General features: G+C 40.5%; 2 protein-coding genes across 7 annotated transcripts in view; one reads left to right on the top strand and one right to left on the bottom strand.

Annotated features, from left to right (window-relative positions):
• Positions 1-22299, bottom strand: part of NUCB2 (nucleobindin 2) — a 112023-nt gene that overhangs the window by 66614 nt on the left and 23110 nt on the right. For 4 of the 6 annotated variants that reach the window (XM_081240463.1, XM_081240461.1, XM_081240462.1 and 1 more), the window contains exon 2: positions 3701-3841. The exons of 1 other annotated variant lie outside the window; for it this stretch is intronic. The gene's annotated coding sequence lies outside the window, so the exon portion shown is untranslated. The remainder of the gene's footprint in view (positions 1-3700; positions 3842-22299) is intronic. One more of the 6 variants, XM_081240464.1, reaches the window with a different exon arrangement.
• Positions 1-22299, top strand: part of PIK3C2A (phosphatidylinositol-4-phosphate 3-kinase catalytic subunit type 2 alpha) — a 177934-nt gene that overhangs the window by 21191 nt on the left and 134444 nt on the right. The window lies entirely within an intron of this gene.

The following is a 22299-nucleotide window of genomic DNA, read 5'->3' on the forward strand; positions in this document are numbered from 1 at the left end:
TGGGGGAATAATGTCCTAAAAGCAAGCTGTTCAAGACAGAGTGAACTTCACTAAAGCACTCACCAATTTCATAGCTTCTTTTCAAACTCAGGTAGTATAAATCGAGGTGCTATGGTCTAAATGATCACTCCCCCCTCCAAAAATTCATATGTTAAAAACCTAACCCCCAAAGATGATAATATATTAAGAGATGGGAACTTTGGGAGTTGCTTAGAATGGGATGAGTGCCTTATAAAAGAGACTCCACAGAGATCCCTGGCCCCTTCCACCATGTGAGGACACAGGGAGAAGGTGCCTGCTAATGAACCAGAAAGAGGGCCATCACCAGAAAGTGACCATGCTGGCACATTGATCTTGGACTTTCTAGCCTCTAGAGCTGTGAGCAATAAATTTCTGTTGTTTGTAAGCTACCCAGTCTGTGGTATTTTGTTATAACAGCCAAACGCACAGGCAAATAAAATTAACTTTTAAGTTTTGCCCGGAATTATGCTCTTTAATATTCTGGAACAAACTGACACTCTACTGATGTTTAGGACAGTGGTTCTCTCTTGGATCCATGAGATCACAGCTATTTCATAATAATACTAAGATGTTATTTATGTTAACATCAATGGAGTCATCATTGCTAACTTTAAATAAATCAATAAAAAAGTCTTTAAATTTCCTTTGGTTCCATTTCCAATGTAAGTGTTAAGAAATCTGGAGATGAGAAAACCAGAGGATTTCTGCTTTAGGACAAAAGCTTTTTTTTTTTCCTTTGGAAAAAAAAAAGACATACATAGTTTTATTTCTCTATTACCATTGCTCCTGGAATAGTCTCAGCCATTTATGTTGGACTACCTTTAACCAAAGCAACTAACTTCTATTGTACAGAGAAAACTGGCAGATGGATAAATGAGAATTGCTTGTTGTACAGGAGCATTTTAGCAGACTAGCAAAGCTCATGAACACATATACTACACCTCTCTACAGCCACATACATCTCTTTCAGCTTCTTAAAGTGGCAAAGAGAACATGTTTATTACCATGACCCAAGTTATAGCCTCTCTATAACACATAAAAGTAAGAAGCAAAACTATGTATACTTAAAACTATGCTTAGTAATAATCAACAATACAGTATTCTGCATTACTTAGAAGTTATCTAGGTATTCAGTGATTATCTAGTAATTAACCTAATATCAGTCCAGTGTTGGGTTTTTTTGTTTTTTGTTTTTGGCCAAGCCACTCAGCTTGCGGGCTCTTAGTTCCCTGACCAGGGATTGAACCCATGCTGCCCTGCAGTGGAAGCACAGAGTCCTAACCACTGGACTGTCAGAGAATTCCCAGTCCAATGTTTTAAGTTAAAGAACTTGAAAATTAACTTCAGGTTACTACAAAACATACATACTACAAAATATAATTATTATTGAAATTAAAATGTTGTCAGTATAATGATTCAATTTAGTTGAGCACAAATTTACATTTCATAATCTTAAATATTGTTAATGCCCTTCAGCCAAAGACCACCAGGAACACTCCTGTAGTTGAACAAGTTTGGTTTTGTAGCAGGAGAGAACGTACACCACAGGGAACTGTGGGGCGGCTCAGTAATAGGATGTTAGAAAGGACTTATACAACTAGGGATTTGGTTGGGTGATTTTGGAGAAGGTACAGGAAGAGAGGGTTTACTCTAGGTGAAAGCGGGGACAATCTATGATTATCTCAATACATCTTATTCATAGGGAGGGCACACTAATGCAAGCATAGAGCTATAATTGGTAAAGCAGTATGAGTCACATACTAGCTGGTCTAGAGAGATATTTGGTATTTTATGGCTTGGACAATGTTCTTGTTTTGTCTATGTTCAGACATGATTATTGGAGTGAGCTTGTTTTCGTATTAATCTGTCATGGTCACAGAGTGGCCTTGTCTAATGTTGATGTTCTGTGAAATAGTTCATGTCCAACAGAAGAACATTAAGACCTAGCTGTGAGTGACAAGCCAGCTCATAGCAACACCAAGGCCCAGCAGTAGATAGCACCAGGCCAGCTCCTGGATGTCAGGGTCTGCTTTTTTTCTGTATTAACATTATGTAGAAGTAATGTTAGCTTATTTGGTCAGTAAACCTCCATACGTTTAGGAAAAACAAATACAAATAGAACAAAATGTAGATTTGTATTATACTTAACACTGATAAATCAGAGAAGAGAGAGCTATTTCTTAAAACCAAAATTGTTAAATGAGTCTTGAAGGGGTTCAGAACATGCCACCTCAAAATATGCTGATTTGGCCTACTGATTATTTTGAGCTAAAGGCACTTGTAAAACAGCAGATGCAAGAAGGGCACTGTGACCTCCCCTTTCTTCTTGAAAGCAAGAGGTAAAACTCCCATGTGAAAGATGTCCTCTTTGCCCCTGGAAGAAAAGGACATCCTTATCACCAGAGACAGGGAATGGAGGCCACAAAGAATCTGTACCTTGTTAGAAGAACCCTATTTTCCTTGAGCCTCCCCATATATTCTGTTAGAATTTTTTTAGTTTAGCACATTTAAAGTATTAGATGCTTGGTTTCCTTATTTTAAGAGAATTTTAGGAATATTTGATTTACGTGTGTGCTTAGTTATCTCTATAAGCCAATCAGAGCAGAGCTCCTTTAATTTAGAAGTCATTATAATCTAATTTATTTATTTATTTATTTTTAAAATTGATATTTATTTATTTATTTATGGCTGCATTGGGCCTTCGTTGCTGCGTGTGGGCTTTCTCTAGTTGTGGCGAACAGGGGCTACTCTTCATTGCAGTGCGTGGGCTTCTCATTGCTGTGGCTTCTCTTGTTGAAGAGCATGGGCTTTAGGTATGCGGGCTTCAGTAGTTGTGGCACGCGGTTCTAGAGTGCAGGCTCAGTAGTTGTGGCACAAGGGCTTAGTTGCTCTGTGGCATGTGGGATCTTCCTGAACCAAGGATCAAACCTGTGTCCCCCTACATTGGCAGGCGAATTCTTAACCACTGCACCACTAGGGAAGTCCCTATAATCTAATTTATTAATATCATCTGGAGATAGGTAGACATTCTGCAACTGAGTCCCCCTAAAGCCGAGTTCCCTTACCCAATTTTCGATTTTCTTTCTATCCCAAACTTTATTTCCTTTCTTTCTTCTCTGACCTCAATCCTGTGCTAACTAAACACTAATCAACCAGAGTCAGATGACTAAAACTGATGTTGTTTATAACATCATTAATGTACTAAAATTGCTGTTGTAGATATCATTATTAACTTAAACAAACTCAGGTGGTTTCTCCAGGGCAAGATGAGCTAATAGGCCTCTGAGCCATGGACCACTTGGCCAGAGAATCACAAACCAGAGACATCCTGATTCCCAAAACTACAATTAAGAAATGTCACAAGAAGATGATTAACCCCAGCCTCTTTGTTCTCCCCCTTGAAAAAACTCCTAACTCAGAGACCAAGTTGGAGTGGAGACTTGTCTCCCACTCCCTTGCTTGGTGCCCGGCAATAAATCCTTACTTTGCTGCAAATTCCCACTGCTAGAGTTTGGCTTTCTGTACTGCTGGCCCATGAGCCCTTTGCTCAGTTACAATTTCACACTCATACACGGAGAGGTAAAGGCCTTTCTAAATTACACAGAGATATAGATTTATAGCTTTAAATCTACAATTTCAGCTGCAAGTCAAGAGTAAAAACAGAAACACAAAAACTTACTAGTTTGCATATCAAAGAGCTGTTTCCCGTCCAAGTAACAGTCTGTTCTCCTTCCTGGTTTGCACGGTCTTAAGATGGACAAATAGAGAAACAAATATGACTAACAAAACTTGGGGAATAACTTATCAGCCATAAGCAATCCTGAAACAAACCAAAAAAAAAAAGCACCGAATTAGTAGTCATGACAAGAAACTAGAGAAACATATATTACCTAACTCAGATTTGGTTGTTTGCCACTCAAGCCAATACTCAAGAGACAAGTGTTGACTGGAAAGGAAAGATTGCTTTATTCAGGAGGCCAGCAACATGGGGAGAAATAGGACTTGTAGCCAAGAACCAACTCCCAAGATTCTGCTTGACGATGAAAGTTTTTTAGAGGGAGAAAAGGGAAGTTAATCACAGTTAATCATTTGGGGAGGGGGTCAGAGTCTTTAATTTCCACTGTGTGCAGATTTTCTTCTGACTGGTTGATGGTGAGGTAACAGGGTGATGCTCCAGGAATCATACCCAGCCTGAAGTTAGCATACTCCACCTGGGTGGGGGCCTTAGTTCCTACAGAAGAACTCAAAGATACTGTTATGTATATTCCTTGAGGAAGAACCAGGACCCTGCTTTATTATTGCACTACGGTTTCCTGACTGCTTCTCCTTTGTTTCTGCATTCCCTCTCTTCCCTGATAAGCAACTGTTTGAATCTACCCGTTGGTACTCAGGGAAGGTCTAGGAGGCTGAAGCTTCTTTCCTACAAACAAGAATGGGGGACACACAAAGGATTTGTATCCAAAAGGATTTCTACTGAGGAGGGCCCCACAGGGTCCTGCTCAGTTTCACATAGTGTCAGCAAAGTTCTATTGCCACTTAGCATTCACCTGTAGGAGCCAAAAAATAAGTGGCTGGGTTTAAGACACCCATGAGGTTCCTTCTCCAGCAATGTAACATACCTGGCCCTTTTGAAACCATGCACCTCAGATTGGGACTTGAACCCACGTGCCAGGACTCGAACCCAGCCTAAACCCAGATTGGGACTTGAACCCACACGGCTGGGACTCGAACCTGGCCAAAACCCTGATTGGAACTTGAACCCACGTGGCTGGGACTCCAACCCAGCCAAAACCCACAGTCTTGCAACTGAGATCACACACCTGGTTTCAGGACTTAATGAAACTCAAGTTCTTGATGTCTCATCACAGAAAGAATTCAGTGAAGTGACAAAAGGATACCTAAGAAGTGGATTTATTTAGAGAGAAATACACTCCACAGACAGCGTGGGCCGCTCAGAAGGCGAGAGCAGCCTTGGGAGAAACACACTCCACAGACAAGAGTCTGGGCCATCTCAGAAGGTGAGAGAGACACCAGGGTATGGGGTTGTCAGTTTTTAGAGAGGTGGGTAATTTCATAGGCTAATGAGTGGGAGGAGTATTCCAGCTATTTTGGGGAAGGGATGGGGATTTCCAGGAATTGTGCCACTGCCCACTTTTTGACCTCTATGGTCGGCCTTGGAACTGTCACGGCACCTGTGGGTGTGTCATTTAGCTTGCTGATGTGTTACAATGAGCATATACTGAGGCTCAAGGTCTAGTGGAAGGTGACTCCACCATCTTGGACCTGTTTGGTTCTAATCAGTTTATGTCGTGTCCTTGGACTATGTCATTCTTTTAAAGATTGTGCCCTGCCCCCTTCCCTCCTGCTTCAACACATGTGGGTTCAAGTCCCAATCAGAGTTGCACGGTTTCACACTCTCACTGCTTGCTTGTAATCCTTTCTTAAAGATAAAGTAAAGCGTGGACTTGGGAGAAGACTACCTGGGCTCTACCACTTACTAGCTCTGTGACCTTGGGCAAGTTACTCATCTTCTCTGTGCTCCAGTTTCCTCATTTGTAAAATGAGGATTTCAATAGTGTTATTTCATAGAGTTGTTACAAGGATTAAATGACCTAATATTTATTTGGAAAGTACTTATAACAGTGCCTAGCACATATTCAGTGTTATATAAATATTACATAAAGATATGTGAATAATTTGCTATCTCGTTTATCTATTTTCAAGTAATATGTTCAGGTACTCTAATGCTATGTACATGATAATGTTAAAACTTTCTCAGAGGAAAAGGAGTGGGGAGGGACAAGTTAAATCTACAAAAAAACAGATGTGGTTTATTCTTCTTTCACCATCATCCCTTCTATATTCCCTGTTTGTGAGGAACTTTCTTCGAAGACACTTGACATCCCTACTCGCGTATTTGTGCAGAGGACAGACTCTTGTTCGGTTCCATTGCAAGATCTCCTTCCGTAGCATGCTTTGTCCTCCTGAAAGAACCGTTCCTTTCAGTTCCTCTCCCTAATGCTGCAGATCTGCTCCTTTGCCCCAGTCCTGCCCCCACAGCCCTGAACTAGTGGGAGAATCTCCTAGATGCAGAATGCCTCCCTTGCTAACCACACAGATGGACCAGACATGGCCTCTGCCTTCAGGTCACTCACAGACCAAGAGGATCAGTACTGTGTAATCTTGAAACTAGCCATTTTGGCTGTATATGAGAACTTGACCTGCTTTCATGTGGTTCTCTAGCATGATTTACATCCACACGTCCGACCGTAATCAGTCAGTTATGTCTTATATTAAGCCACCCAGAAAAATAACCACTTCCTTAGAGGAAATTATGTTAGACCAACGTCTTCTGTGTTTTTTTTTTCCTGGTGCATTTTTATTTTAATAGCAGGGAAGTTCATCTCTGAAAAAGATTTTAAGTTGCTTGACATTATATAAAGTATCCTGAGCTAGAAGTCAGGCATTTTGGAGTTTAATCCTAGCTCTTCCCTTTTAGCACTGGGGGTGAGTTGCTTCACCTCTCTGGGTCCCCACTTACTAAAACATTCAGTAGTAAAGGAAACAGCAAATGCTTTTTGATGCTCTCACAATCAAAAGCAAGCTTCTGGGGAATCAGTGGAGCACTGGGACTGGATACCAACTAGTCTAATCTCTCATTTTACAGAGGATAAAATGAGGCTAATACTGATAAAGTGGCTTACCAAGGTCAGAAATCTAATTGAGATCAAAGTCAAGACTGTGTGATGAAGAATTGTTCTCTGTTATTTGCTAGACCCCAAGCCACAGTGTGCCTGTTGGTTATTATGTAGCAGCAAACAATATTATGCTTAGCTTAAAACACAGTTTTCTTCCTTTATTTAGACAGTTCCCTTTGAAGGAAATAAAGTTCTTGCATTCGTTGTGATGTACTTTGAAGGATGACAAGCTTTTATCTTATGTTTTTGGTTGTAATAATTAAAACTTTGAATAGCTTTAAAACATTAATCATAGGATACAAAAAAATTAAGTAAAAGTTTCTGAAAGATGAAAAATGTCTAATTTTGTAATTCAGCAAGACAGCATGCAGAAAAAAATGGGATATTAAAGTGCCTTTATTTGGACAGAAGAATTATAACAGGATTTCCCTTGTGAGAAAAAAACAAAGGGACAAGTTTGAAAGACTTGAAGGTTTTTTGATAGTTAATGCAGCGGTAATTAATTTTCCTCTGACATCTTGCACTTTATTCCTGTGTAACACCATTCATCTAAAGATTATAGATGAGTTTTGGACTTCCCTGGTGGAGCAGTGGTTAGGAATCCGCCTGCCAATGCAGGGGACACAGGTTCGAGCCCTGGTCCAGGAAGATCCCACATGCCGCAGAGCAACAAAGCTCATGCAACACAACTACTGAGCCTGTGCTCTAGAGCCCATGAGCCACAACTACTGAGCCCGTGTGCCACAGCTACTGAAGCCCGTGCACCTAGAGCCCGTGCTCCGCAACAAGAGAAGCCACCGCAATGAGAAGCCCGCCTACGTCAACGAAGAGTAGCCCCAGCTCGCCGCAACTAGAGAAAGCCTGCGTGCAGCAATGAAGACCCAACGCAGCCAATAAATAAATAAATATTAAAAAAATAAAGATTATAGATGAGTTTTAATCATGTCTATACTTAAGTTTTATATAACCCATTTATATATTTTTTATTTTTTATTGAAGTATAGCTGATTTGCAATGTTGTGCTAATTTCTGCTGTACAGCAAAGTGACTCAGTTATGCACACATACATATTCTTTTTTTATATTCTTTTCCATTATGGTTTATCTATAACCCATTTATTTTAATTTATTTCTCTCAGTTTTCAGATGAGCAAATCAAAATTTTCAAAAATAAGATACTCTCAAAAGCCTTGCAATGCCTGTTTCTTATTTTAACAACTCAAGTCTGGATATGGCTTGATTCAAATTTAGCTTTGCCTGTTACAGGGATTCCATCATGCAAGCCTCAAGTTCAGGGTTTGCCAGATAAGCTGAGATCTGCTGGCCCCAAAACAATCATCCACCACCATCTCTTCACTCCACTCTCGGGTGCTCTTCCCATTCACCCAGCTAATTTTGCTTCAGCTTCCCCTGGTTTGCCTTTGGACTTCCTGTAGGACCTGTGTTCAATCAGTCTTTTCTCTCTCTCAGCTTCAGTCCACCTCAGGCAGGATACAGCTAAGCAGCCTTAGCCAGTACCCTTGCTGGACCTGCCCTGGATTAGAGAGAGGAAGATTTAGACACCCATTATTGCCCCATGCTGACCTCTAAGTATGAATGAACAAAACAAAGGAAGCAAGTCAAAGACTTGCTCTAGTCCTCGGATGTAGAGTGCTTGGGCAGCAAGCATTAGGTTCTTAGTTGGACACTTATGACCCCCAGAAGAAAGAGAGGACGATAAATACTATTGGTGAATCCTTGTGGAAAGTAGAGGGGTAACTGAAAGTGGGGGTGCATGCATTGTCTGCAGCTCTGTTATTCAAAGTGTGACCTAGGGACCAGCAGACTCAGCATCACCTGGGAGCATCTCAGGCCCCACCCCAGATCTACCAAATCTGAATATGCATTTTATTTAGTAAGACCTGTAGGTGATTTGTGTGCACACTGTCTAAGGTGAGTCTGGCTTGATCTGTCCTTTCCTGTGAAAGGCCCCAGAGTGTCCAGGGCCTGAGAGACAGACTTGGGCACCCCAAAATTCACAGGAGCCAAATGCTAACCTAGTCATCCACAGAGAGACTCACTGCCACAGGGTTTACATACTTGAAGGCTGAATGCCTGCTCATTTCCTTCCCTATCGGCAACCTTAACCCAGGAGGCTAGATCCTCATCAGGTTACCAGGAGAACCTGGGATATTTACTCTCCCCTTCTAAATAATTCAGTGTTTCTCCAAATACATTATTGCCAGCCTAAGCACACTTCAGTCTCCTTCTTCCAGTTCTGAAAAGCAATTTTACTTGCCTCATTTTCTCAAGCTTGGGGGACATCTCCTAGTAACTCCCAGACAATTTTTTTTTTTTTTTTTTTTTTTTGCAGTACATGGGCCTCTCACTGTTGCAGCCTCTCCCGTTGCGGAGCACACGCTCCGGACGCGCAGGCTCAGGGGCCATGGCTCACGGGCCCAGCCACTCCACGGCATGTGGGATCTTCCCGGACCGGGGCACGAACCCGTGTCCCCTGCATCGGCAGGTGGACTCTCAACCACTGCGCCACCAGGGAAGCCCTCCCAAACAATTTTGATAATCATAAGTCAGTCACACAACCTCATCTAATCCTCATAACAACTATGCAGTAGGTACTAGTATCCCCATTTTACAAATGCAGAAACTGAGGCTCAGAGATGTTAAGTAACATGTTCAAGGTCATACATGTAATAGTAGGGGATCAGAATTCTTGCTGGCCCCAAAGCCGGTGGTTTTAGCACCTGGAACATACACAACCACCTCTTTGGCCTTTTCCTCAGACAAGCTCCAAAGATGCTTGCAAGCTGTTATTTACAGACATATGACTTGTCTTCCTGCTTGTTCGTGTGGTCATGTGTCATGTGCCAACCTCACTATGATTACTATCATTTTTATCATCATCCATTAACATTTGTTGAAAGCTGTCATGGTGCTGGGCACTATAATTTTAATTCCCTGCATGTAGTTTCTGCCTGTATACTCTTCCTTTTAAATAATCATATTGCTAGGAATATTTTCTTTTGAAAGTGTGAAAACTACAAGCAGGTGCTTGTAGTTTCCGCAGGCATTTGTTTTAGTGCTGAAAGCTGGAGAAAAAATTTGCTCAGTTATTCACTATGTACAAAATCTGAACAATTGATGTCTGCTTTCACACTTCATGCTTGATGGCTTCAAAGATCAAGAAAAATTCTTTCAACCAGAGGAAAAATAAATCCATAAGAGCTTAATCTGTGGTCTGTCACTGCTCAGTGTTGAACACCTATGCTTTTATTCTATTCTGATTTCTTTTTATTTTTTTTAAATTTTTATTGGAGTTGATTTACAATGTTGTGTTGGTTTCAGGTATACAGCAAAGTGAATTAGTTATACATGTACATATATCCACTCTTTTTAAGATTCTTTTCCCATGTAGGCCATTACAAAACATTAAGTAGAGTTCCCTGTGCTATATGATTTCTTCTTAAATTTTATTTTATTTTTTTCCCAAGACATTTTATCTTATTTTTATTCTCTATTTTTTTATTGAAGTATAGTTGATTTACAATGTTGTGCTAATTTCTGCTGTACAGCAAAATGACTCAGTTACACACATATATACATTCTTTTTTTATATTCTTTTCCATCATGGTTTATCCCAGGAGACTGAATACAGTTCTGTGTGCCAGAGAGTAGGACCTTGTTGTTTATCCATCTAAATGTAATAGTTTGCATCTACTAACCCCAAACTCCCAGTCCATCCTTCTCCCTCCTCCACTCCCCCTTGGCAACCACAAGTCTATTCTCTTTTTAAATTTTAAAATGCTAAGATTTACTATTGAAGCTTAGAGTTTTAATGCCTAACCTTCAGACTGTGAATATTTATATCAGTCAGTAAATGGCAATGTAAAGGAAGTCAGGCTTATATTTGAATTTTCGTTAATATACTTACCAGCTCGGTCCCTTTGGGAATGTTACTTCACTTTGCTGAGCCTCAGTTAATCAACCTATTGAAAGAGGTTAATAATTTTTTTTTCTTTTTTTTGGCCTCACTACACCACTGCGGGATTTTAGTTCTCCAACCGGGGATTGAACCTGGACCCTCAGCAGTGAAAGCAGGGATTCCTAACCATTGGACCACCAGGGAATTCCTGAAAGAGGTGAATAAACTCTTAAGAGTTCTTATCTTTTAGAGATACATACTGAATGAAATGATGTGATGGATGGGATTTGCTTCAAAATAATCCAAATGTAGGGGGAAAGTTGGGTGGGTGTATAGTTGAAACAAAACTAGCTAATATGTTAATTGTTGACACAGGGTGATGGGTACCTAGGGATTCATTATACTATTCTCTCTACTTTTGTATATGTTTGAAAAATTTCAATTAAAAGAATGAAAAAAAATCCTCATAGGTCTTTGTGAATATTAGAAAATATATGTGAAAGTGCTTTAGTCTGGAATAATAGCAACCACTTTTCAAGCGTTTACTGTGTGCTATATGCCATTCAGAACACTTTACATACATTATTTCATTTAATTATCACAACACTTGCATGAATTAGGTAATTGTTATTATCTGCATTTTAGGGATGAGGAAAAAGAGACACAGAATTTAAGCAACTCATCTGAGGTCACGCAGCTAATAAGTACCAAAATCAGATTCAAACCTTAGTTGACCTCCAGAGCCCATGCTACATTGCCTCTCATTTGATAAGCATTTGAGTAATAGCCAATAATAGCTGCCATTTTTGTGTTCCAAACATACTAGGCATCATCCTAAATGTCTGCTCTACTTTATCTCTGATCTGTTCATTTTTTTCCTTTTACTCCTTATGCCTACTGTTTAAAAGTATCTGTCCTAGGGCTTCCCTGGTGGCGCAGTGGTTGAGAGTCCGCCTGCCGATACAGGGGCCACGGGTTCGTGCCCCGGTCCGGGAAGATCCCACATGCCGTGGAGCGGCTGGGCCCGTGAGCCATGGCCACTGAGCCTGCACGTCCGGAGCCTGTGCTCCGCAACGGGAGAGGCCACAGCAGTGAGAGGCCTGCGTACTGCAAAAAAAAAAAAAAAAAAATCTGTCCTAAAAGTTGGAGAAACAAAATAATTTCCTTGAAGTCATTAGTTAACAATTAAGGAGTATTGATCAGGAATATTATATTTCTCAGAGAGGAAGAGATCAGTAAGCCTTGAAGGAGTAAGAAAAACCCTTTTGGACCTGGAGCTTCAGCATCCTTTGAGAAGGTGATAAATCTCTGGACTTTCTTCCCCAGAAAAAGCACACATATACATACACACACAAAATTTTGCATTTGATTTCAAGAGGCTTGTGAATTCCCTGAAAGTCATCTGAGAATCCCTGGCCTAGCTAAGAGGGGGGAGAATATTCCCGGCAGAGGTCACAGTACTACTAGTCGCAGAAAGGTGAGCGGAACCATCTGCTGGATGGCCTAGTGCTTGTAAGGAAACAGGGAATCAGACCAGAGAGGCAGAGTGGTAACTAGTCTATGGAGCACACTGCCCACTGTTCTTACACTTGGATCCCACCCCTAGAAATTTATCTTAAGGAAAGATTAATATAATCATTATTTACAACACTAAAATATCTACATAAAATAATACAATACTATCTAATATTGTAACTAAGAAAAAACTGGAAACAATTGAAATTTCAATAATAGAAAAATATTAAAAATTAGGGTGCTTTAAATTGCTAGAATACTATACAACCATTAAACACAGTAATTGTAAAGCCTTTGTATAAACAAGTGTCTAGAAAAATTGTCAAAGATTTTAAAATAGGCAGAAGAGATTACTGGTGTCCTTTCTGTGGAATGCTAGACGTTATCTAGCGGACCAGCTGAGGATAAACTGATTCTATACGGATGTGCACTTCAGATTTTCTTTCTTCTAACTAGGCTATTTTACAATTCTTCAGGAAGTTAAATTGTAGAAAACTGATAGTAATGCAAAAGATCTTTGTCCACAAAAATACATGTGAATTTTGTCTGATAGAAATATAATTAATTTCTACTCTGTAAAAAGATGACCCAAAATATTACATTATATTGTCCTATAAGATATTAATCAGATTTGCATCTCTTAGCAAATTTATTTCATCATTCCTAATTGCCTCTATTTATCTATTCTTCAAATTCTCCTTTGAATTGGTCTTAATATCTTACTGATTCCCATATTAATTAACTAGGTGAAAAATCCTTAGCACCTGCATTAGTTACTCATTGCTTCTTACCAAATAACCCCCAAACTTAGTGGCTAAAACAGCAGACACTTATTATGTCACAATTTCTGTGAGCTAGGAATCTGCAAGTAGCTTAGCTGGGTCTGGGTCAGGGTCTCTCATGAGACTGCAGTCTTCTCAAGGCTCGACTGAAAAAGGATTTTCTTCCAAGCTCACTCATGTGCTTGTTGACAGGTCCCAGAAGATCTGCTTCTAAACTCACTCACGTGGGCATCTTCACAGGGCTGTCTCATGACATGGCAACTGGCTTCTCCCAGAACTGAGCAATCCAAGACAGAGAGAGAATAGCCATGTGGAAGCAACAGTCTTTTTATAACCTAGTATCAGATATGACATCATCATTTCTGCCATATTCTATTCCTTATAAAGGGTCCAGCTAAAAATTATTTTGAGCTGAAGGCATTTGATAACAGACAGATGCAAGAAGAGGTTTTTCCCCACCCCGAACTCCCTTTATCTGCCTAAAAGCAGAGCCTCCCAAAAGAAGCTCAACTGTCATACATCTTCTTCCAAGGAGTTTCTTAACCAGGGAAGATTGACCCTATCACCAGAAAGGGCTGTCAGCACCAGGATAAGACATTACCTAAACAAAACTAGTCTATCTCCCACCTATTCCCCTAAGGGCCATTTATCTTTTCTAAAAGTCATTTGTTTTCCCGTAAGTGCTCTTTCTCCATCTCCCCTTTCCCTATTAAGATGGTATATAAGCTCCAAATTCTAACTGCCCCCTTGAGTCACATTTTTCTGTGTGCCCCTGCAAACATACGTGGATTTAAAATTTGTCTTTTCTCCTGTTAATATCAGTTTTTTTATCAGTTTAAGTCATAGGCTCCCAATTAGTAAACCTAAGAGAGTGGAGGAAAAGTTTTTCCTTCCTGACACTTAGAAGCCAGTCAATAAGAGCAGCCCTGCTCAACGTGAGGGGACTACACAAGGTCATGACAAGTAGGAGGCAGAAATCATTGGGGCCATTTTAGAGGCTGCACCACAACACATTTGCACAAAAGTCATGCTTTTAAGTCTGAAAATTATACTTTAACCCAAGGAAAAGTCTTATGATGTAAAATCACATAAAAAGAGCAGACTATGAAAATGAATATATACCATTATTTCAAACACAGAAATAATACTATGCCTACAGACAAATACTGGCAGAGATAGAAAGGGAGTAAAAGAAATGTCTAAGAATATAACAGCTGTGTGAGAGTGGAGTTTAAAATCTGGGGCTCTTCTTTATTTTCATTCATTCTTTTTTTTTTCTTTAAAATCACCTCAAGGGACTTCCCTGGTGGTCCAGTGGTAAAGAATTGACCTCGCAATGCAGGGGACGCGGGTTTGACCCCTGGTCGGGGAACTAAGATCCCACATGCTGCGGGGCAACTAAGCCTGTGCGTGGCAACCACTAAGCTCACACACCTCAACTGCATGCCACAAACTACAGAGGCCACGCACCCTGGAGCCCGCGCCACAACTAAAGAAGAGAAAACCTGCGTGCCACAACTAGAGAGAAGTCCGTGCGCCACAACGAAGAGCCCGCGCTGCAATGAAAGATCCCGCGTGCCTCAATGAAGATCCCGTATGCTGCAACTAAGACCTGACACAGCCAAAAAAGATAAAGAAAATAAGTAAATAAAATATTTTTTTTTTTTTTTTTTTTTTGCGGTAGGCGGGCCTCTCACTGCTGTGGCCTCTCCCGTTGCGGAGCACAGGCTCCAGACACGCAGGCTCAGAGGCCATGGCTCACAGGCCCAGCCGCTCCACAGCATGTGGGATCTTCCCGGACCGGGGCACGAACCCGTGTCCCCTGCATCGGCAGGCGGACTCCCAACCACTGCGCTACCAGGGAAGCCCTAAATAAATATTTTAAAAAATAGTAATGAAAATAAAATCATCTCAAATATTATTTTGTTTTTTCAACACAAAAGAAAAAATCAAAAGAAGGCTTGACCTCACTGGTATATAAAATATGAAATCCTAAATTAATCAAACAGGAATGCACCAGGATGAAAGTAAAATTTTTTTTTAATTATTTTTTTTTAATTTTTATTTTTGGCTGCATTGGGTCTTTGTTGCTGTGCGCCAGCTTTCTCTGGTTGTGGAGAGCAGGGGCTACTCTTCATTGCAGTGCACAGGCTTCTCATTGCAGTGGCTCCTCTTGTTGCGGAGCACGGGCTCTAGGCGTGCAGGCTTCAGTAGTTGTGGCACGCAGGCTCAGTAGTTGTGGCACATGGGCTTAGTTGCTCTGTGGCATGTTGGATTTTCCTGGGCCAGGGCTCAAACCTGTGGCCACTGCACTGGCAGGCAGATTCTTAACCACTGCACCACCAGGGAAGCCCCCGATTTTTTTTTAATATATAAATTTATTTATTTATTTCTGGCTGCATTGGGTCTTTGTTGCTGCGCGTGGGCTTTCTCAAGTGTGGTGAGTGGGGGCTACTCTTCGTTGTGGTGCGTGGGCTTCTCATCGCGGTGGCTTCTCTTGTTGTGGAGCATTGGGTCTAGGTGTGTGGGCTCAGTAGTTGTGGCTCGTGGGCTCTAGAGAGCAGGCTCAGTAGTTGTGGTGCATGGGCTTAGTTGCTCCATGGCACATGGGATCTTCCCGGACTAGGGCTCGAACCTGTGTCCCCTGCATTGGCAGGTGGGTTCTTAATCACTGCACCACCAGGGAAGTCCCCCAAAGTCAGTTTTTTTTTTTTTTTTTTTTTTTTTTTTTTTTAATTTATTTATTTATTTATATTTGGCTGCGTTGGGTCTTCGTTACTGCACGCAGGCCTTCTCTAGTTGCGGCGAGCGGGGACTACCCCTGGCTGCAGTGCACGGGCTTCTCATTGCGGTGGCCTCCCCTGCTGTGGAGCACGGGCTCCAGGCGCGCGGACCTCAGCAGTTGTGGCTCGCGGGCTCTAGAGCACAGGCTCCGTAGTTGTGGCGCACGGGCCCAGGTGCTCCGCGGCATGTGGGATCCTCCCAGACCAGGGCTCGAACCCGTGTCCCCTGCACTGGCAGGCGGATTCCCAACCACTGCGCCACCAGGGAAGCCCCCAAAGTCAGTTTTGAATAAAGGAATTTCCTTCAGTTTCAGTTGCATTTTCTCTAAATTAATAAACTGAGGCAGGACTTCCCAGACTTCTCTTGCATTCCTATACACTAATGATGAAAAATCTGAAAGAGAAATTAAGGAAACACTCCCATTTACCACTGCAACAAAAAGAATGAAATACCTAGGAATAAACCTACCTAAGCAGACAAAAGACCTGTATGCAGAAAACTATAAGACACTGATGAAAGAAATTAAAGATGATATGAACAGATGGAGAGATATACCATGTTCTTGGATTGGAAGAATCAATATTGTGAAAATGACTATACTACCCAAAGCAATCTACAGATTCAATGTAATCCTTATCAAATTACCAATAGCAGTTTTTACAGAACTAGAACAAAAAATCTTAAAATTTGTATGGAGACACAAAAGACCCCGAATAGCCAAAGCAGTCTTGAGGGAAAAAGCCGGAGCTGGAGGAATCAGACTCCCTGAATTCAGACTATACTACAAAGCTACAGTAATCAAGACAATATGGTACTGACACAAAAACAGAAATGTAGATCAATGGAACAGGATAGAAAGCCCAGAGATAAACCCATGCACTTATGGCCAACTAATCTATGACAAAGGAGGCAAGGATATACAATGGAGAAAAGACAGTCTGTTCAATAAGTGGTGCTGGGAAAACTGGACAGTTACATGTAAAAGAATGAAATTAGAACATTCCCTAACACCATACACAAAAATAAACTCAAGGGGCTTCCCTGGTGGCGCAGTGGTTGAGAGTCCGCCTGCCGATGCAGGGGACACGGGTTCGTGCCCCAGTCTGGGAAGATTCCACATGCCACGGAGCGGCTGGGCCCGTGATCCATGGCCGCTGAGCCTGCGTGTCCGGAGCCTGTGCTCCGCAACGGGAGAGGCCACAACAGTGAGAAGCCCGCGTACCGCAAAATAAAATAAAATAAAATAAAATAAATTAAACCTCAAAATGGAGTAGAGACCTAAATGTAAGACCGGACACTCTAAAGCTCTTAGACGAAAATATCGGAAGAACACTCTTTGACATAAATCACAGCAAGATCTTTTTTGATCCACCTCCTAGAGTAATGGAAAGAAAAACAAAAATAAACAAATGGGACCTAAGGAAATTTAGAAGCTTTTACAAAGCAAAGGAAACTACAAACAAGATGAAAGACAACCCTCAGAATGGGAGAAAATATTTGCAAATGAATCAACAGACAAAGGATTAATCTCCAAAGTATATAAACAGCTCATGCAGCTCAATATTAAAAAAACAAACAACCCAATCCAAAAATGGGCAGAACACCTAAATAGACATTTCTCCAAAGAAGACATACAGATGGCCAGGAAGCACATAAAAAGCTGCTCAACATCACTAATTATTAGAGAAATGCAAATCAAAACCACAATGAGGTATCACCTCACACCAGTTAGAATGGGCATCATCAGAAAATCTACAAACGACAAATGCTGGAGAGGGTGTGGAGAAAAGGGAACCCTCTTGTACTGTTGGTGGGAATGTAAATTGATACAGCCACTATGGAGAACTGTATGGAGGTTCCTTAAAAAACTAAAAATGGAATTACCATATGACCCAGCAATCCCACTACTGGGCATATACCCGGAGAAAACCATAATTCCAAAAGACACATGCACCCCAATGTTCATTGCAGCACTGTTTACAATAGCCAGGTCATGGAAGCAACCTAAATGCCCATCGACAGACAAATGAATAAAGAAGTTGTGGTACATATATACAATGGAATATTACTCAGCCATAAAAAGGAATGAAACTGGGTTATTTGTAGAGACATGGATGAATCTAGAGACTGTCATACACAGTGAAGTAAGTCAAAAGAGAAAAACAAATATCGTATATTAACACATATATGTGGAACCTAGAAAAATTGTACAGATGAACCGGTTTGCAGGGCAGAAATTGAGACACAGATGTAGAGAAGAAACATATGGACACCAATGGAGGAAAGCGGCAGCGGGTGGGGGTGATGGTGGGATGAATTGGGAGATTGGGATTGACATGTATACACTGATGTGTATAAAATGGATGACTAATAAGTACCTGCTGTATAAAAATAAATTAATTTAATTTAAAAATTCAAACAAAAAAAATTACAAGTGAGTGCACCCTTTGAGACAATAATTTCATTTTGGGGAACTTATTGTAAGGCTGTACTCCTCAATGTGTGAAATGACGATGGACAAAGGTATTCATTGCAATGATTTTTGTGCTAGCAAAGATTGAAAACAGATAAAATGTACATCATTATATAAAATTCAAACAAAAATTCCCTAGGAATGCGGAAGCTTTTATGTACTAAAACAGAAGTATTTCCTAGATGGATTAATAGAAAAGGAAGAGGCAAAACTGCATGGTTATCTGTTTTAAGTTTAAAAAAGAAACACCAGGAGATATTTCACATTCCTATGTATTATCAACATAAAGACTATCTCTGGAAGTATATACAATTAGCTAATAATAGTAGTTACCTATTGGGAGAGTGTGGAAGTTGAACAGATAAGGGAGGGACAGAAAGAAGATTTTTTCTGGACTTCAAAAAATTTTTCAAATCATGTGAATGTATTACATATTCAATAAAGTAAATATATAAGCACACTCCCAGAAAAAAATATATAACCCATGCCTAAGTCATAAATATATATGCCACCCCTAATAAAATGGAAAACATCTCAAATGTCAGTTTTTGTTTGAATTTTATAGTTGGAATTTTAGATGATTTTAATAGAGTTATGCATGTATGCATATGCACACATGAGCACACACACATGCATATATATATGTAGGTACTGAGAAGGAAAAAAAGCATCCTTTGACATCCAGGAACTGACCTGGTACTACCAGCTGGTAGTACTATTGGTACTACTACTACTGGTACTACTGCTATGAGCTGGCCTGACAGCTAGGTCTTAATGTTCTCCTGTTGGACATGAACTATTTCACAGACCATCAACATCAGACGAGGCCACTCTGTGACCATGATACATCAACACAAAAACAAGAGCACTTCATAATCATGTCTGAACACAGACAAAACGTTAACAGTATGCAAGCCATAAAATGCCACACATCCGCCTATCCCGACTAATGTGAATGATGCTGCTTTAGCTTTGCTGTAATCTGTCCTTCTAATAAATAAGATTTACTGAGATACTCAGTGACAGAATTGTCCCCACTTTCTAACAGCCTGGGTGAACCCTGTCTTCTTTGTACCCTCCTCAAAATCATCCAACCAAAGCTCAGGTCCTAAATGAGTCCTTTCTAACACCCTCTTACTGAGATGCCCTGCAGTTCCCCATGGTATATGTTCTCTCCTGCTGCAACGAGTTATAAACCAAACTTGTTCAACTACAGGAGTGTTCTTGATGGTATTTGGCTGAAGAGCATTTGACAAAATATATGAATAAAGATTAAATAATCTCCAGTTTAGCCTGGCATTTACACATGAGACTCTACTACAGGCAAACGTGGATTCAAACCTGTCACTAGCCCAGTCAACCCCAAACCACCAGGGACAAGCATGCAGGTGACAAAGTCAGGTAAAATGACTCCTTACTATGAGGGAGACTGCACACCAAAGGAGCTATGGGGCAGGAAAATATAGAATTATTGTAGGATTTGAGGAAAGGGCAGAATTTTAGGTGTAACTGAGGGAAGCATTGTTCTGATTAGGCTTAGAGTGAAACAGGGCTATTTATAAATGGGTTAACATCAGTTTAGGACTGCTAATGGACCAAGGGTCCTGTTTCCTTGGATATTACAAAGTTAAGGTAGATATGGTATGTTGTGTCCAGAACTCATCTGAAACTCTCACCTAGGTTGAAAATCAAGGCAGTCTCTCTGTATCAAAGCGACTAAGAACCTCTAGGCAAAAGTAGGGTGTTTCTTTTTTACTGGTATAATTTCAAACAACGACCTTTTTGATACTCTGTGATTTTAGAAAACAAGGTTTTTCAGTGAGTACGAAAGCAGTGGTCCCTCCAAAAGGGGATCATTTGTAACACTTTGTGGTTACCATGTATCCTTAGGAGAAACAATAGTTCTTGCCAACTTTGCAGCTAGCTTTATCTGTGTCTGTCCCCCCAACCCTCAACTTGCCTGCCAGCTTGGTGAATGGCAGGACAGACTTCTACTTCCTCAGATTCCATCTGTTCCTCTTACTATGTACTTTCACCCAAGTAGCTTGACCTCTTATACTTCAGTTACCTCCCCTGTAAACTGGGGATACCTACTATATAGGGTTAATATTTAAATGAGATAATGTTTGTAAAGAGTCCAACATGTTACACGGATATAGTGCATACTCAAAAAAAAATCATCTGTCACCATAGAGATAGACTTTCTGGGTCAGATAAGTTGTTTCTCCTGGTCTAGGAAATAAAACGAAATCCTGTCTTACGAGGGTCTGTTAGATTTCATCCTGTTGTATGATACTCCATTTATTGAGTGCCTATACTGTTGGGGGCAATCAGGAGAGAAGCTTTATAACACAAGGAGGAGTTCAGCGTTTTTTTAGAGCCAGCAATGCAGCCTGAAAGGTGAAGAGTTTAAGATTCAGGGAAATTATGGATGCAGGATTCTTTTTATTCCAGTTTTACTGAGACATAATTGACATATAACATTGTATTCATTTTAAGTGTACAACATAAACATCAGTATTCTGATTAACAACAGTTTAGCATACCCTTGAGGTCCAATAGCTACTAGAACTTACATGATGTGCTGTTGTAAGTTGTAATGATGTGTTGTTGAAAGAAAGAGAGAGAGAAGGAGGGAGGGAGGAAGGGAGGGAGGGAAGGAGGAGAAAGGAGGGAGGGAGACTATAAACACAAGCCCAGAGATGGATTTTCTTCATGATGTGCCAGAGGACAAAGCACTTCTGAGCTGTAAGGACTGATAAACATTTATTTGATCCTACCTGTAGCATTTCTGAACTACTTTATCTTGGGCATCTTCTAAGACTTTTGATCTTTTTCTTTCTGTCCTGAACTGTACATAATTAAATCTGGATGTCTGGCCATCTAATCCTCTAATCCTAGCTGCATTCAAATGTAGCCAGTGAAGAGTACAAAATACATCATGACCATTTAAGTATGAGTGTCAGTCTCTGAATATACATCCTTGAAGAAAGCTTGTCAAGAAAAAAAAAATCTTCTTTCAGCCTTAAAAATGTCATATCCTTTGACTTAATAAGAATCTATCTGAAGGAAAGAATTCCAATTATGCAAAAGCTTTTATGACGAAATATTTACCAAAACATTATTTATAATGCTGGAAAATTGGTAACAATCTAAAGACACAACAGTAGAAGATCTATTAATTACGGTACTTCAACTGGATGGGCTACTATGCAGTCATTTTTTAAAATGATATTTCTGAATAATTTATAAGCCCCTAGAAAAGTGTTTACATAAAATTTTTGTTTAAAATGCAGAAAATAAGTCTTCCTGGTGGCACAGTGGTTAAGAATCCACCTGCCAATGCAGGGGACACGGGTTCGAGCCCTGGTCTATGAAGATCCTACATGCCGTGGAGCAACTAAGCCCGTGCGCCACAACTACTGAGCCTGTGCTCTAGAGCCCGCGAGCCACAACTACTGAGCCCACGTGCCACAACTACTGAAGCCTGTGCACCTAGACCCTGTGCTCCACAACAAGAGAAGCCACTGCAATGAGAAGCCCGCGCACTGCAACGAAGAGTAGCCCCTGCTTGCCGCAACTAGAGAAAGTCCGCGTACAGCAACAAAGACCCAACGTGGCAAAAAAAAAATTAATCAATTAATTAATTATTTAAAAATTTTAAAAAATAATAAAATGCAGAAAATAAAATAGGATATACAATACAGTCCAACAACAACAACAACCAAATCTAGGCTTTAAAAAAAAGATGAGAAGGAAATAGACAAAAATGTTAATAGGGGTTGTTTTTGGTTGTGGGAGTATGAGAGGGCTGAGATTACTGTCCCTCATTCTTTCCACATGTTGGTATTTTTGCAACTTTTTTGTAACGAGCACACTATATTTTCCTCTTGATGTTTCTTCATCTGTTCTTATTATCCTTACATAATTCTTAGAGCCCTGAGCAATAGCATCCTTAAGGAGCTGTGCTGTGGAGAAGCGAGTACAATACTAAAGAAATAGAGACTAGAACTCACCATCCTAAGAACTCAAGCAGGATGCATCCAAAGCTAACTAATGTCGGACATTGTTTTTCGTGTGAAATTTTAATTTGCTTAGAATTTTTTAA

The sequence above is a fragment of the Mesoplodon bidens genome (assembly GCF_964165515.1).
Source record: "Mesoplodon bidens genome assembly, chromosome: 7".
NCBI lineage: Eukaryota > Metazoa > Chordata > Mammalia > Artiodactyla > Ziphiidae > Mesoplodon > Mesoplodon bidens.